The following is a 12,136-nucleotide window of genomic DNA, read 5'->3' on the forward strand; positions in this document are numbered from 1 at the left end:
GAAACGATTCCGATCCTCCTCCTGGCTCGCCTGTATCTCGAACTTCAAAGTAGGTTCCGCCGCGCCTTCTCTCCTCTTCCTCTTCTCCTCTGTCGCCCTTCTCGTCCCCCAGCCCAGTCTTCAAGCTGCGGTCAAGCCACGTACTTTCAGAACTGAGCCAAAAGGCCGAGAAGCGATGCCCCTAAAGGCGCGGACCGACGCGCGGACGGGGAGGGGGAGAGAGAGAGAGAGACACAGAAACACACAGATGGATGAGAGACGAGACCGGAGAAGAAGGAGCTCCAGTCCACCTCGTTTGCTTGCTTGCTACGTCTGTCTTTTCACCGCTGAGAAAAGGTGGTGCACCGCTCCCGGAGGCACTGCAATACCGGGCCGATGCGTGGAGAGGACGGAGCAAGCTCCTGATCCAGCTCCCTATTCCAAAAATCCGTTTAATATGTGGTCCCCCGATGGGGGACGTATCAGATATTAAACTGATAAGAACAGATTTTTTTAATGTTTTTATTAGAAAACAGTACAGAACAGTGCTTAATTTTTTATTCTACCCACCACCTTTAACACCACGTGATCAAGTCCTTCCATCGTTCTGCTGCTGCGAATCCCCAGCGTGTAATGTCCCACCAGATTCTTCTGGCGATGTCTCTTTTGACCTTCTGGAGGTTGCCTGGGACTGGTCTTTCGATGTTATGCCTAATCAGCTCTGTCCATGCTTCCCACATGCAGAGCTTGATTAGGCTGATTAGCAACCACAGGAGGAAGCGTGTGTTCCATCTTCTGGAACTGGGCACTCCTTTCATCACAAGTGCTAGTGACAAGGGGAACTCTAGACCCACCTGCGCGAAGAGGTGTCGGCTGGACCTCCACACCTTCTGTGTGAACCCGCACTCCCAGAAGACATGATGTACTGTTTCTTCCTCTGTGCAGCCTTGTCTTGGGCACTGGCTCTGCCTGGACAGACCATGCGAATGCATGACTGCCCTGACCGCCATCCGACCCCATATACCAAGCCAGTTCACGTCCTTTAATTTGCTGTCCAGCCCCTTAGGTTGGGCCTGCTGCCAGGTGTCCTGGACACACCCAGGATCACTGGCCTGTCCTCCTCCATGACGGTTTTGTACAGTTCTCTGTGGCTCAGCGATGTTGTACCGTCCCGTACCTCCGGGTGTGTCCGCAGCCACTGCACTGCGTGGTGGTAGTGCACCGGGAGTCGCTCGGCCTTCGAGGTCGTGTCTGTCCAGACGGCCAGGTGTCACATGTGCGCCGAGAGCCAGAGGCTCACGAAACGGCTGCACAGGTGAGACGGGTTGCTGTGCAAGATGACGCACAGACTTGCCACGAAGGCGCAGTCCAGCTTTGTTGGGAGGTCCAGAATCCCACTGCCACCGTCTTCGACGGGCCTGTACATGTCTTTTCTTCTGATGCGCTCGTTCGAGTGCCCCCACACGAAGGTGAAAACAGCTCGTGTGAGCTCCTTCCTCTTCCTCGCAGGTAGGGGGTATACTACTGCCAGGTGGAGCAGAAGGGGAAGGATTTCCACCTTCAGCACCAGCGCCTTTCCGATCCATGTTAATGATCGTCGCTGCCAAAGGCCCAGCTTCTGGTAGACTTTTCGGAACCTGGCCTCCCAGTTCAAGCCCGAGGGGTCGGAGGTGTGAAAAAGGACTCCCAAGACTTTCACCGGGTCCGTCGTCCTTGTCAGTCCCCCGACGATCTCCGGCTCGTATGGCCAGGTTCCAAACAGTTTCACCAGGCTCTTGGCGCGATTCAGTTGGGCGCCGGTGCCTCTGGAATATGCCTCCACGATCTCCAGCACTCTCCCCAAGCTTCTTTCAGAGCTCAGGAAGAGCGTGATGTCGTCCGCTTAGGCGGCGATCTTGGCCTCCTGCCCACCTCCACCTGGCACCTGTATTCCTGTTACTGCAGGGTCCATCCGCAGCTGGTCCAGCAGGAGTTCGAGGTAAGTCACGTACAGCAGGGGTGTCAGAGTACAGCCTTGTCGCACACCACATCTTACTGGGATACTCCTCCCTACTGCTCCGTTAACACATACCCGGGATTTCGCGCCGTTGTATAGAGCCTTGATCCACCCGACAAAGCTGTCAGGTAGACCCTTCCTCCGCAGGAGTGCCCACAGGATCCCGTGGTGGACCCGGTTGAATGCCTTTGCCTGGTCTAGGCTCACCAGCATGAGCGGCAGGCCTCTATCCTCTACCCAGGCGATGGTGTCCCGTATCAGCTGCAGGGTCCAGCTGATCTTCCGGCCTGCCACGCCACATGTCTGGTCCTCCCCAACCAGCTCCGGCATCACCATTCTCAGGCGGCCGTCCCGCACCATGGCCAAGATCCTATAGTCAGTGCACAGGAGCTGGATCGGCCTCCAGTTGCCCAGGTCCGCCTTGTCTCCACCTTTGTGACCCCGGTCCTCATGGAGAGGCCCAGACCATCACTGTTCAGGGCCTCATTCAAGACCTGCACCAAGAAGGGCTCCAGTTGACTCCAGAAGGTGCAGTAAAACTCCGTTGGTAGTCCGTCAATGCCAGGGACAGTGCCCTTCTTCAATCCGAGCATTGCTTTTTTCAGTTCTGCCCCTGACACTGGCCCGACCAGGGTGGAGGTGTCATCCACCACCCTCTCCACACCTTCCAAGAGCTTCTCCCTGATGCTGGAGTTGATCTCCTTCTCCTGAAACAAGGTAGTGTAGAAACCTGTGGCGCACTCCAACATCCCGGGTATGTCCATGGCTGCAGTCCCGTCTTCACGCTGGATGGAAGAGACTCCGCTCTCGCCGTCTCCTCACAGCGCTGAAGAACTGGGGCGAGCATCATTCTTCCCCTTCTCTCCACACCCCCCGCAGCCTGAAAAGGAAGTCCTTCGCTCTCTGCAGCCACTGGTCTCTGAGCAGGCTCCTGACATTTGCGATCCTTTTGCCATCAAAGGCGCCCCACTGGTTCAGCTGCTCGTACAGTGCCTTGAGTTCTTCTTGAAGTCGGGTACACTGGCGTTCCTCCACACTCCGCCGGATCCAGCAATAACGCTTGGTGACCATCACGAGAGTCATCTTGCACGATTCCCACCAGTGCACCGAGGAGCTGAAAAGCTCCCTCCTCTTCTCAAAGTCCCTCAGCACTGACTCGATCTTCTTTCGGTATCTCGCCTCCTGCAGGACTTGCCTGTTCAGCTTCCAGTACCCAGCCTGGTAGCCCGGGTCAACACCAAAAGAGACCGACAGCAGCCGATGGTCCGAGAACCTGGTGAGCCTGGTGAAAGTCACTTGCCTGCTCAGGACTTTCCACTTCACAGTAAAGAGTCAAGTCGCCGGAAGATCCCTCTTCCGTTGTCCCACGTGTGGTGTGCGACATTCCGAAACCTGTCTCAAAGGCTGAAGTCTGCAATCAAGGACCTCAAAAGATGAACTCCCTGGCCATGTGGATCTCCCAGGTCGATGTTAAAATCGCCGCCCACGATCAGCTCCCTGTTGGTATACAGCAAGGGCTCCAGGTCTTTCAGGAAGGAGCCCTGCTGGTGTCTGTCTGCTGGGGCGTACGTGCTGTTTAATCTGATCTTGGTTTTCTTCCAAATCCCATCCACCACCAGCAGACGTCCGGGGATCGCTGAGCTGACCGACTGGACGACGACACCTGGCAAGCCACACAGGATGCCAAAGCCGATGGATTTCACCCCTCCGACGCTCCACCACGAAGGACTGCCAGCACCTGGGGCAGCTCTCTCTCGGGAGGGACAGGGACACGCGCGCGCACGCACACACGCCTGCCTGCCTGCCTGCCTGCCTGCCTGCCTGCCGAAAAAAAAGAAAGAAAAGGTGGATATACTAAGTTTTTTGGAGGGAAAATGCCCGGCTGTCGAAAGGGCCAGCCTGCAAGGATGGGGACACACACAAAGCCGAAAAGGGGGCTGGCCTGCTTGCCGAGAGAGTCGAGACGCAGGAAAGTGCACAGAGGAACACGGGAACGGGAATGGAGACGGGGAGGGGGAGAGAGAGAGAGAGAGAGAGAGAGACACAGAAACACACAGATGGATGAGAGACGAGACCGGAGAAGAAGGAGCTCCAGTCCACCTCGCTTGCTTGCTAGCTAGCTACGTCTGTCTTTTCACCGCTGAGAGAAGGTGGTGCACCGTTCCCAGAGGTGCTGCAATACCGGGCAGATGCATGGAGAGGACTGAGCAAGCTCCTGATTCAGCTCCCTGTTCCTAAAATCCGTTTAATATGTGGTCCCCCGATGGGGGACGTATCAGATATTAAACTGATAAGAACAGATTTTTTTATTACAAATATAAATCAGTACAAGACAAAAATCAAACACTTTCCAAATACATTGAAAAAACACAATCAATAACCCGTAATTCATCAGGTACAAAATACAATACATAACTCCTCCCCTTATTCAAAATAGGACCTTCCCACCCTCACCAAAGTTTCAACCAAACACTCTCTTTTCTTTTAACATATTGCAGCCCATACAACAAAAAAACCTGAAAGTCAAACAGAAGTTAAAGATCAACAAGACTTTTCCATTTCTCTCTAGCAGCGTGTAAAACCCATCTTTGTGTCTTACCTGACATCTTTTGACGTAATGAGGCAACTAGTCTTCCATAAACACCCTTAGCAGTAGGCTGCACACCAGTCTTACACAGTCCTTGCCACAGTCCTTGCCTCATTTCCCTCATTTCATTTCCCTCATTTCATAAACAGAACTTACACATACTGATAATATACCATAGTAGGAAAAGATTACCAGTCTTCAGATTTTTGCGCTTAAAACCCAGGAGCACCGTATTACAATCCAGAACAAAACCCGAGGTGACTCTGTCAAATAAACATGAACATAAAACCCATACAGACTTAGCAAGTTAACAGTCCCAAAAGGTGTGTCGAATGGTTTCTCCTTTCCCACAATCTGCCACAGGACACACCGCGGATAGAGCCAACCGATGACTGTGGAGCACGGACCGGACAGGAAGTCTTCCCCAGACGCACAACCAGTTCAGGTCAGCCAGCCGGTTCTCTAGGCCCTTAGGCTGGATGCCCAGCCAGATGTCCGCAGTAACCCTGCACACCGCAGGACTAGTGAAACCTTTTTCAATAACAGTGCTATACAGCTGCTTGTGACTAATTGCAACGGCACCATCCTTACCTTCAGGATGCAGCTTAACCCAATGTACTGCGTGTCTGTAATGCCAAGGCAGATTTTCACCCCGTGGTACAGAATTATCCCAGGTCACCAAATGCCTCATTGTAAAAGAAAACCAAAAACGCACAAAATACTGACTGTCATGTGCTATGGGACTGGAAATAGCTAAGTCAAGTTGAGATACAAATAGGCAGTCGAGCTTGAGGGGAATATGAGGAACCCCTCTCCCCCCCCGCATCAACTCCCCGATACATGTCAAGCCATTTTATATATTCATATCTCCCTCCCCACATGAAGGAAAAAACCTCCCTTACAAAATCTCTTCTCAATCTTGCAGGTAATGGGTGTAGCGGCGAGGCTTAATAATAAGGCAGAATTAAGTGTTTCTGAGCTTTCCCAAATTAGGCCTCATTTCTCTGTTCATCTCTGTGGTGCAGCCACAGAGAAACCATTCATGCAAGGTGATTTAAGGTCCAAGGACAGCTCCCAAAGGGGGATGCACTTAGCTAAGCCTGGCTATCATGATCAATGGTCATCCATTGGTGCCTATCTGTCTAGGGAGTGCGAGTTGGACATCTGGACTGCATTACTAAGTGTCAGGACTAAGTGACTCATATCTCACCTTGATCAACCAATCAGGGACTGGTAGGGCCGAGTAACCCACGTGGGACTCTGATGCCCATGGAACTTTCAGCCAATCAATGAGCTGAAGTTCCTCCAGGTAAAAACAGGCAACACAGAGATTCAGACAAGATTCAGAAGGGATTCTGGAGAGGATTCTGTGGACTGTTCTAAAGGGAATTCAAAGGAGAATTCCAGGGCAGGACGGCCCAGGAGCAGAAGGCTCCCAAGGGCAGGACATCCTCGCAGCGCGCCTCCTGACCATCCTGAGACTCAGCCCGGACAACCACGGAACGGCCAGTGTGTCCGAGTGCCAGAACTTTCCTTTGTTCTAAGAGTCTAGAGTGGAGGTTGCCAGAGAGTAACCAGCAGCAGGCCTCGTGAACAGGTCGGAACTGTGGACAGCTGAATCACTATTCAGAACTAGCTCTTCATCATAAACGAACCGGTCCTCTTCCTGACTTGCTGGGACCCACAGTCATCTTTTCTCCTGTGCACAAACTTTGCTAGTTAAAGCCAACAGTGAGCATCAGCAGCGCACCGTCGCAAGCCGCACAGCACAGCCTGGCACCAAGCCAGAGAGCGCGGATTGGACAGCAACAGCCTGCAACTGTTTCTTTGTGCCCGCAGGAGATCTGAATCCCCAAAGATTGGATGAGTATTCAACTTCAATGCATTACAGCTCGAGAATTCAATTGTTATCCCAACCAGTTGATATCAATTTAATTCCTAAGAGTTATGTACTTGTTTGAGTATCTAATGTAGAAGTTGTAACCAAGTTCACTTTACGAAACGGTCTTAATGAATGATATACTGAACGTATGTCCTCTTGATGTGTAACACTTTGTAACTGATTGAATATATATCTTTTGTATTCTGATAACCCTCTCGATAAGATCTGTTAGGTTTATATGCATATTCTATGTATTAATAAATGTATCCTCGTGTATTAGTACCTGTGTGTGCGCGTTGTTTGAGTTATGTCGCATGGTTGGATTCTAAAGCCATCAAAAGAATCAACTTTGTGATTTACTGCTACAATTAATAATTGTCTCAGTAAATGCCCAAACCCTACAGAACTGGTGCCTTCAGAGAGCCACTATGATTACATATTTGGCGTCCCTGAACCGGCTATGAATCACTACATGGGTAAACAAAAGCAAGGTACAATAAACGAGGCAGAATGTCTATTTTTAACACCAAGACTTTCCCTATGAAGGAAAGTCATCGCAGTTTCCATAAGCCCAGTTGCTGACGTACCGAACTCAGCTTTTTAACCCAGTTCGTGCTGGCAGGCATCCTGGCTTCAAATAGGACACCTAGGATCTTCAAAGGTCCATCACATACCACCAAGCCACAGGAAGTTTTATCCTGCACCCTCCATTCCCCGAAAAATTTAACAGAGGACTTCTTTATTTATCTTAGACCCAGAAACCTTGGAGAAAGAATCGACAACCTCCAAGGCGGCAGCTAGGCTGTAAGTTTTGCTAAGAAAAAGGGTGATATCATCAGCATATAACAAGACTTTCAGATATCTACCACCGCTCCCGGGGATGAGAATCCCATCTATCCTTGGGTCACCTCTGAATGCGGCTGCAAGGGGCTCGATGTAGAGGACATACAGTAAAGGAGATAGGGGGCAGCCTTGCCGCACCCCTGCTTCCTGCTTCACACCCTTCCCTAAGTACCCATTAACACAAGCTCTGCTCTGTACCTTGAAATATAACAACCGAATAAGGGAGATGAGCATGGGGTCAAAACCAAAGCTGGATAACACAGAAAATAAAAATTGGTGGTCAACCCGGTCGAACGCTTTTTCTTGGTCTAACGCTACGACCAGCAGGGGGATTCCCCTATCTTCTGACCACGCTATTACATCCCTAACCAATTGCAAATTTTTCATACAACTGCGGCCGGGGATGCTACAGGCCTGCTCCCGACCTACTATGTCAGCTAGGACCTTTTGTACCCTATTAGCTAGGCATTTAGCCAGTATCTTATAGTCGACTGTAAGCATTGTGAGGGGTCTCCAATTTGCTAAATCCCCTTTCTTGTACAGGAGCACTAACACTCCCGTCCTCATTGACTCACTCAGCTCACCCGAACAAAAGGCCTCATTATAAACGTCTAACAAAGCTGGACCTAAAAGGTCCCAAAAGGTAACATAAAATTCTTTAGACAATCCATCAATCCCTGGCACTTTCCCACTTTTCATACCTTTAAGGGCTACCTCCATCTCTGATAAAGAGACTGGACCGGACAAGTCTCCAGCCTCTGGCACCTTGGGAAGACCACTACAGAAGGCTGAAGGTGCCGACCTCGTCTCACGCTTCTGAAACAGCAGAGTATAAAAAGACTCAACCGTGTCAATTAAACCTTGGGGTGATCTCACCAGCTTTCCATCAGGCGCATATAACTCGGAGATTTCCCTCTTTTTCTGCTGCTGCTTCACCGGGCTAAAGAAATAAGCAGAACATGTCTCCGCCTTTTCTCTATACCTATCTTGGAGGCGGATCAGGTACTTCCTTGCTTCTTCAATGTAAAAATCTTTCAGCCTGGCTCTTGCCTGAGCCGCACCCTCTACATCAAATCCTTCCCCTTGTTAAACTGAACATAATACTCTTCTAAATTACACTGCAGTCTGCGGTGCTCTCTCTTCCTCAGACTGCTTTTATGTTTACAATAAGCTATGGTGAAGGTCTTGATCTTTACCTTGAGGTCATCCCAACATGCTCTCAGACTCGGATAGAATGGTTTCAGATCAAACTAACTTTGGATCAGGGCTCTTACTGCAGAGCAAAACTTAGCATCTCCCAGTATGGACACGTTTAGTTTCCAATACCCAGGCCCGAAGGAAGGGTTACCATCATTTACCTTTACCCAAAGCATATCATGATCAGTAAGGAAAGAGGGGACAATACCTGCATCTACCACCATCTAGAGAGCTCTCCAAAAACACATAATCCAGCCGTCTCGCACACCCTCGGCTATCCCTCCATGTTGCCCCAGAAACCCTGGGAAAACGGGATCTGAAGCCATCTGCCAAACAAAAGTGCTTCACCAAATCCCGCAAGGCGGTGGTGCCGAAATCAGTGTCAGTGTCCAAGTCAACATTACAATCACTACAAAGAAAAACAAAACTGTTAGTAATACACAAAGGTTCGAGAGAGGCAAGGAAATCTTTCCTCTCTACTCTCTGCGAGGGAGCATAGATACATATGAACCTATATTTCTTGTCATACCTATCAGCATCTAGCACCAACACCCTCCCCGGAACCCCAACAAAACTATTCACCACACACAGACTGTTGTCATTAAGTAAGATACCCACCCCTGCCGAATGCGCACTCCCAATTCCCCATACTGACTGACCACAATGCCAGTCATTGGAAAATTTTTTTTGAGTCCACACTGTCCCGCACATGAGCTTCCTGTAGGAAAAAAACAGAACACCGAAGGCTGCGTAAAGATTGAAAGATTGCCAATCTCTTAACGCGGTTTCTCAAGCCCCTGACATTCACCGAGCAGACGGTGAGAGTCATGTGTCCATGTTAGTGTTGTCAGCACCCGGGGATCCTGCAAAAGGCACCTCATTCTGAAGCTTGTCCATTAAGAAGTCCGAGCCGTAATAGTCAGGACTCTGCAACGGTGAGGGAGTCCGGCAGCAGTCCTGGAGACAGCACTGGGCCTCCACTGCACTCTGACCACTGGTAGCTGGTGCCAGGAGGCGTGTCAGCATCAGACCCATCAGGCCCTCCCTGCTCAGTTTCCATTTCGAGAGCGATACCAGCTCTCTTAGATTCATCCTCATCCGCCGAAAGATTACCTCCTGCTCCTGACTTTTCTTGCTGCCCTCTTCCCTTTCTCCTCCTTCTCTCCTTCTCCTTCTCCTTTTTCTTTCTCTTTCTAGAGTCCAGCTGCTCGCCCCCACTGCCCTCAGTGGGAGCCTGGTCTGCAGCAGAGTCTGTGAGAACCGGCCTCTTACCTTGCACTTGGCCCCGAGGTCCATCAGCCACAGGCCCGGAGGCAACCGGGAGATCCTCTCCCATGCCTCCAGATGGCGCCGGACTGACGTCCTCAGATCCTCCAAGCTCCTGCAATGAAGTCCCTTCATCGGCCATGCCGGTCGTCTCTTTGACAGCGTCCTCCACGGCCTCAGAACTGTCTTCCACCTCCCCGTTGATGATTATGTTCGCATAGTTGGTCTTCATTGCCTGGACTCTGTCAAAGGTCCGGGTGTAACAGTTCTTCCACACATGGCCCTCTTCGCCACAAAAAGTGCACATAACCCCTTTTTTGCAGTCTCTCATTAGATGCCTAAGTTCATTGCAATTACGGCATCTTACCTGCGAACATGTGTCTGGTGTGTGGCCAGTCTCTAGACACCTTCTGCAGGTTTTGGGCTGGCCCGCGTAAAAGAGGTAGCCCCGATCAGACCCAAGGGCAAAAGACGCAGGAGGGTGCTTGAAGCCATCCAAGGAGGTGGGATCAGGCCGAAGAATCATGGCGAACTGCCTTTGACCTGTCCACACTGTTGTAACAGAAGGAATAAGGTTCTTGATCCCGAGATGAAGTAAAACAGATGAGTTTATTGCATGCAAGGAACAATAAAGCCGAAGTCTTGTTTCCCGCAAGAAACAACAAAACCGAAGTATTGTTTGATGTGCTGGTACAAACTTTTAGGTTATATAGTGTCTTCTTCTCCGTTTCTGACGTCACTCGGTCTGATGGTAAAGAGGGGGGTTAATGGTATTTGGCCAGTTTACGATGTCCTGGCCAAATGGTCAGTTTAAGATTACACCCAGGGGGGTTCCTAGCTTGCATCTGCAATCCTTATCAGTTAACCCCCTTTCCTGCCATAAACCCCAGCTTGTGACTTAGAAGTCTAAACCTCATACAGAGAGGATTAAATTCAAACCCCCGTCTTCACATCTTTCTTCAACACTCCCAACCTGTCCACAACCCTGGTGCAGTCAGAAACAACGTCCACATCGCGGCTCAGAAACAAAAAAATATCATCATTCCTCACAAAAGGGTTATAAACATGCACCGTGATCACCTGACGTGCTTTAGCCCAGATACCTTCAATGTCATAATGTATGAGGGGAACAACTTTCTCCCTCTCTCTGCAACGCTGCAAAACTGAAAAATAAAAGGATTCCTCTGCAAAAGTAACATCCACCGATTTAGAAGCGGTATATCCTTGAACACAAAGTAAGTCCTTAACTGAAAGATCAAGTCCCTTGCACAACACTGACTCGATGAAAGAAATCCTATCGGGGAAATTCCAAATTCAAATCCTCCCTCAACGTAAACCTAATCGTATCTGGCAGCCCGGTCAAATTGGCCGACTGAGTAAACCTCCAAAAATAGTCCATCCTGACGCCGAAAAAAATAAGGAAAACACTCCCGAAGGAGGCTCCTCACCGCCCGACGTCTTCCTTCTCGGCAGCCTTGGCTTCACCTGGAGCGATTCCACCAGTGGCTGTTTCTTTGTATTCGGTTCTTCCTCCTTTTCGTGGTCGTCGTCTTCGTCACTAGCCTGACCCCTTGAACTAAGATCTCGGAACTGCGGTCTGCCACTTGAACCTTGATCTTAGCCAAAAGGCCGAGAAGCGATGCCCCCTAAAGGCGTGGACCGACACGCGGGCATTCCGCTGGTGCACAGTGGCGCAGGCCGACTCCTCTGGAGCTCGGGACCCGCGCAGCTGCCGGCCTCCCTGCAGCCAGAGGCCTGCCGCCGGACTCTGCTCCCCCTCTCTCTTGCCTGCCTGCCTGCCTTCCTGCCTTCCTGCCAGTCCTGGCCGGGCTCTTTGATCTTCTGGCAACGGCCCGACAACGACCGCAGCCGCAGGGGGCGCCAGCCGCCCAGCCTCCTTAGCTTAGGCCCCTGCCACCGGCAGCAGCTGTGCCCAACCAGCTGCAAGCGAAAGCGGACCGCCAGCACCTGCGGGCAGAGGCAAGGGGCAGCTCTCTCTCTCAGGAGGGACGGGGACACACACACACGCCTGCCTGCCTTCCTCCCAAAAAAAAAGAAAGAAAAGTTTGATATACCAAGGTTTTTGGAGGGAAAATGCCCGGCTGTCGAAAGGGCCCGTCTGCAAGGATGGACGCCGGCACGCCTCCCTGGAAACAGGATGAAAAAACTAAGTTTTTTGGAGGGAAAACGCACGGGAGCCGAAAAGGGGGCCGGCCTGCTTACCCAGAGAGTCGAGACGCGGGAAAGTGCACAGCGGGAGCACGGGAACGGAGACGGAGACGGGGAGGGGGAGAGAGAGAGAGACACAGAGACACAGATGGACGAGAGACGAGACCCGAGAAGAAGGAGCTCCAGTCCACCTCGCTTGCTTGCTTGCTCGCTAGCT

The 12,136-nt window shown here is 51.0% G+C and overlaps 2 non-coding genes across 2 annotated transcripts; both read right to left on the minus strand.

The window, feature by feature from the left end:
• Positions 1-334: 334 nt before the first annotated feature.
• Positions 335-526, minus strand: LOC148647769 (U2 spliceosomal RNA). The gene has a single exon (XR_015926849.1). It is a non-coding gene; the product is annotated as a U2 spliceosomal RNA (small nuclear RNA).
• Positions 527-4,123: 3,597 nt separating this feature from the next.
• Positions 4,124-4,311, minus strand: LOC148647770 (U2 spliceosomal RNA). Its single transcript, XR_015927150.1, has one exon. It is a non-coding gene; the product is annotated as a U2 spliceosomal RNA (small nuclear RNA).
• Positions 4,312-12,136: the final 7,825 nt, after the last annotated feature.

This window comes from Lepisosteus platostomus, chromosome 15 (assembly GCF_059453375.1).
Source record: "Lepisosteus platostomus isolate fLepPlt1 chromosome 15, fLepPlt1.hap1, whole genome shotgun sequence".
NCBI lineage: Eukaryota > Metazoa > Chordata > Actinopteri > Semionotiformes > Lepisosteidae > Lepisosteus > Lepisosteus platostomus.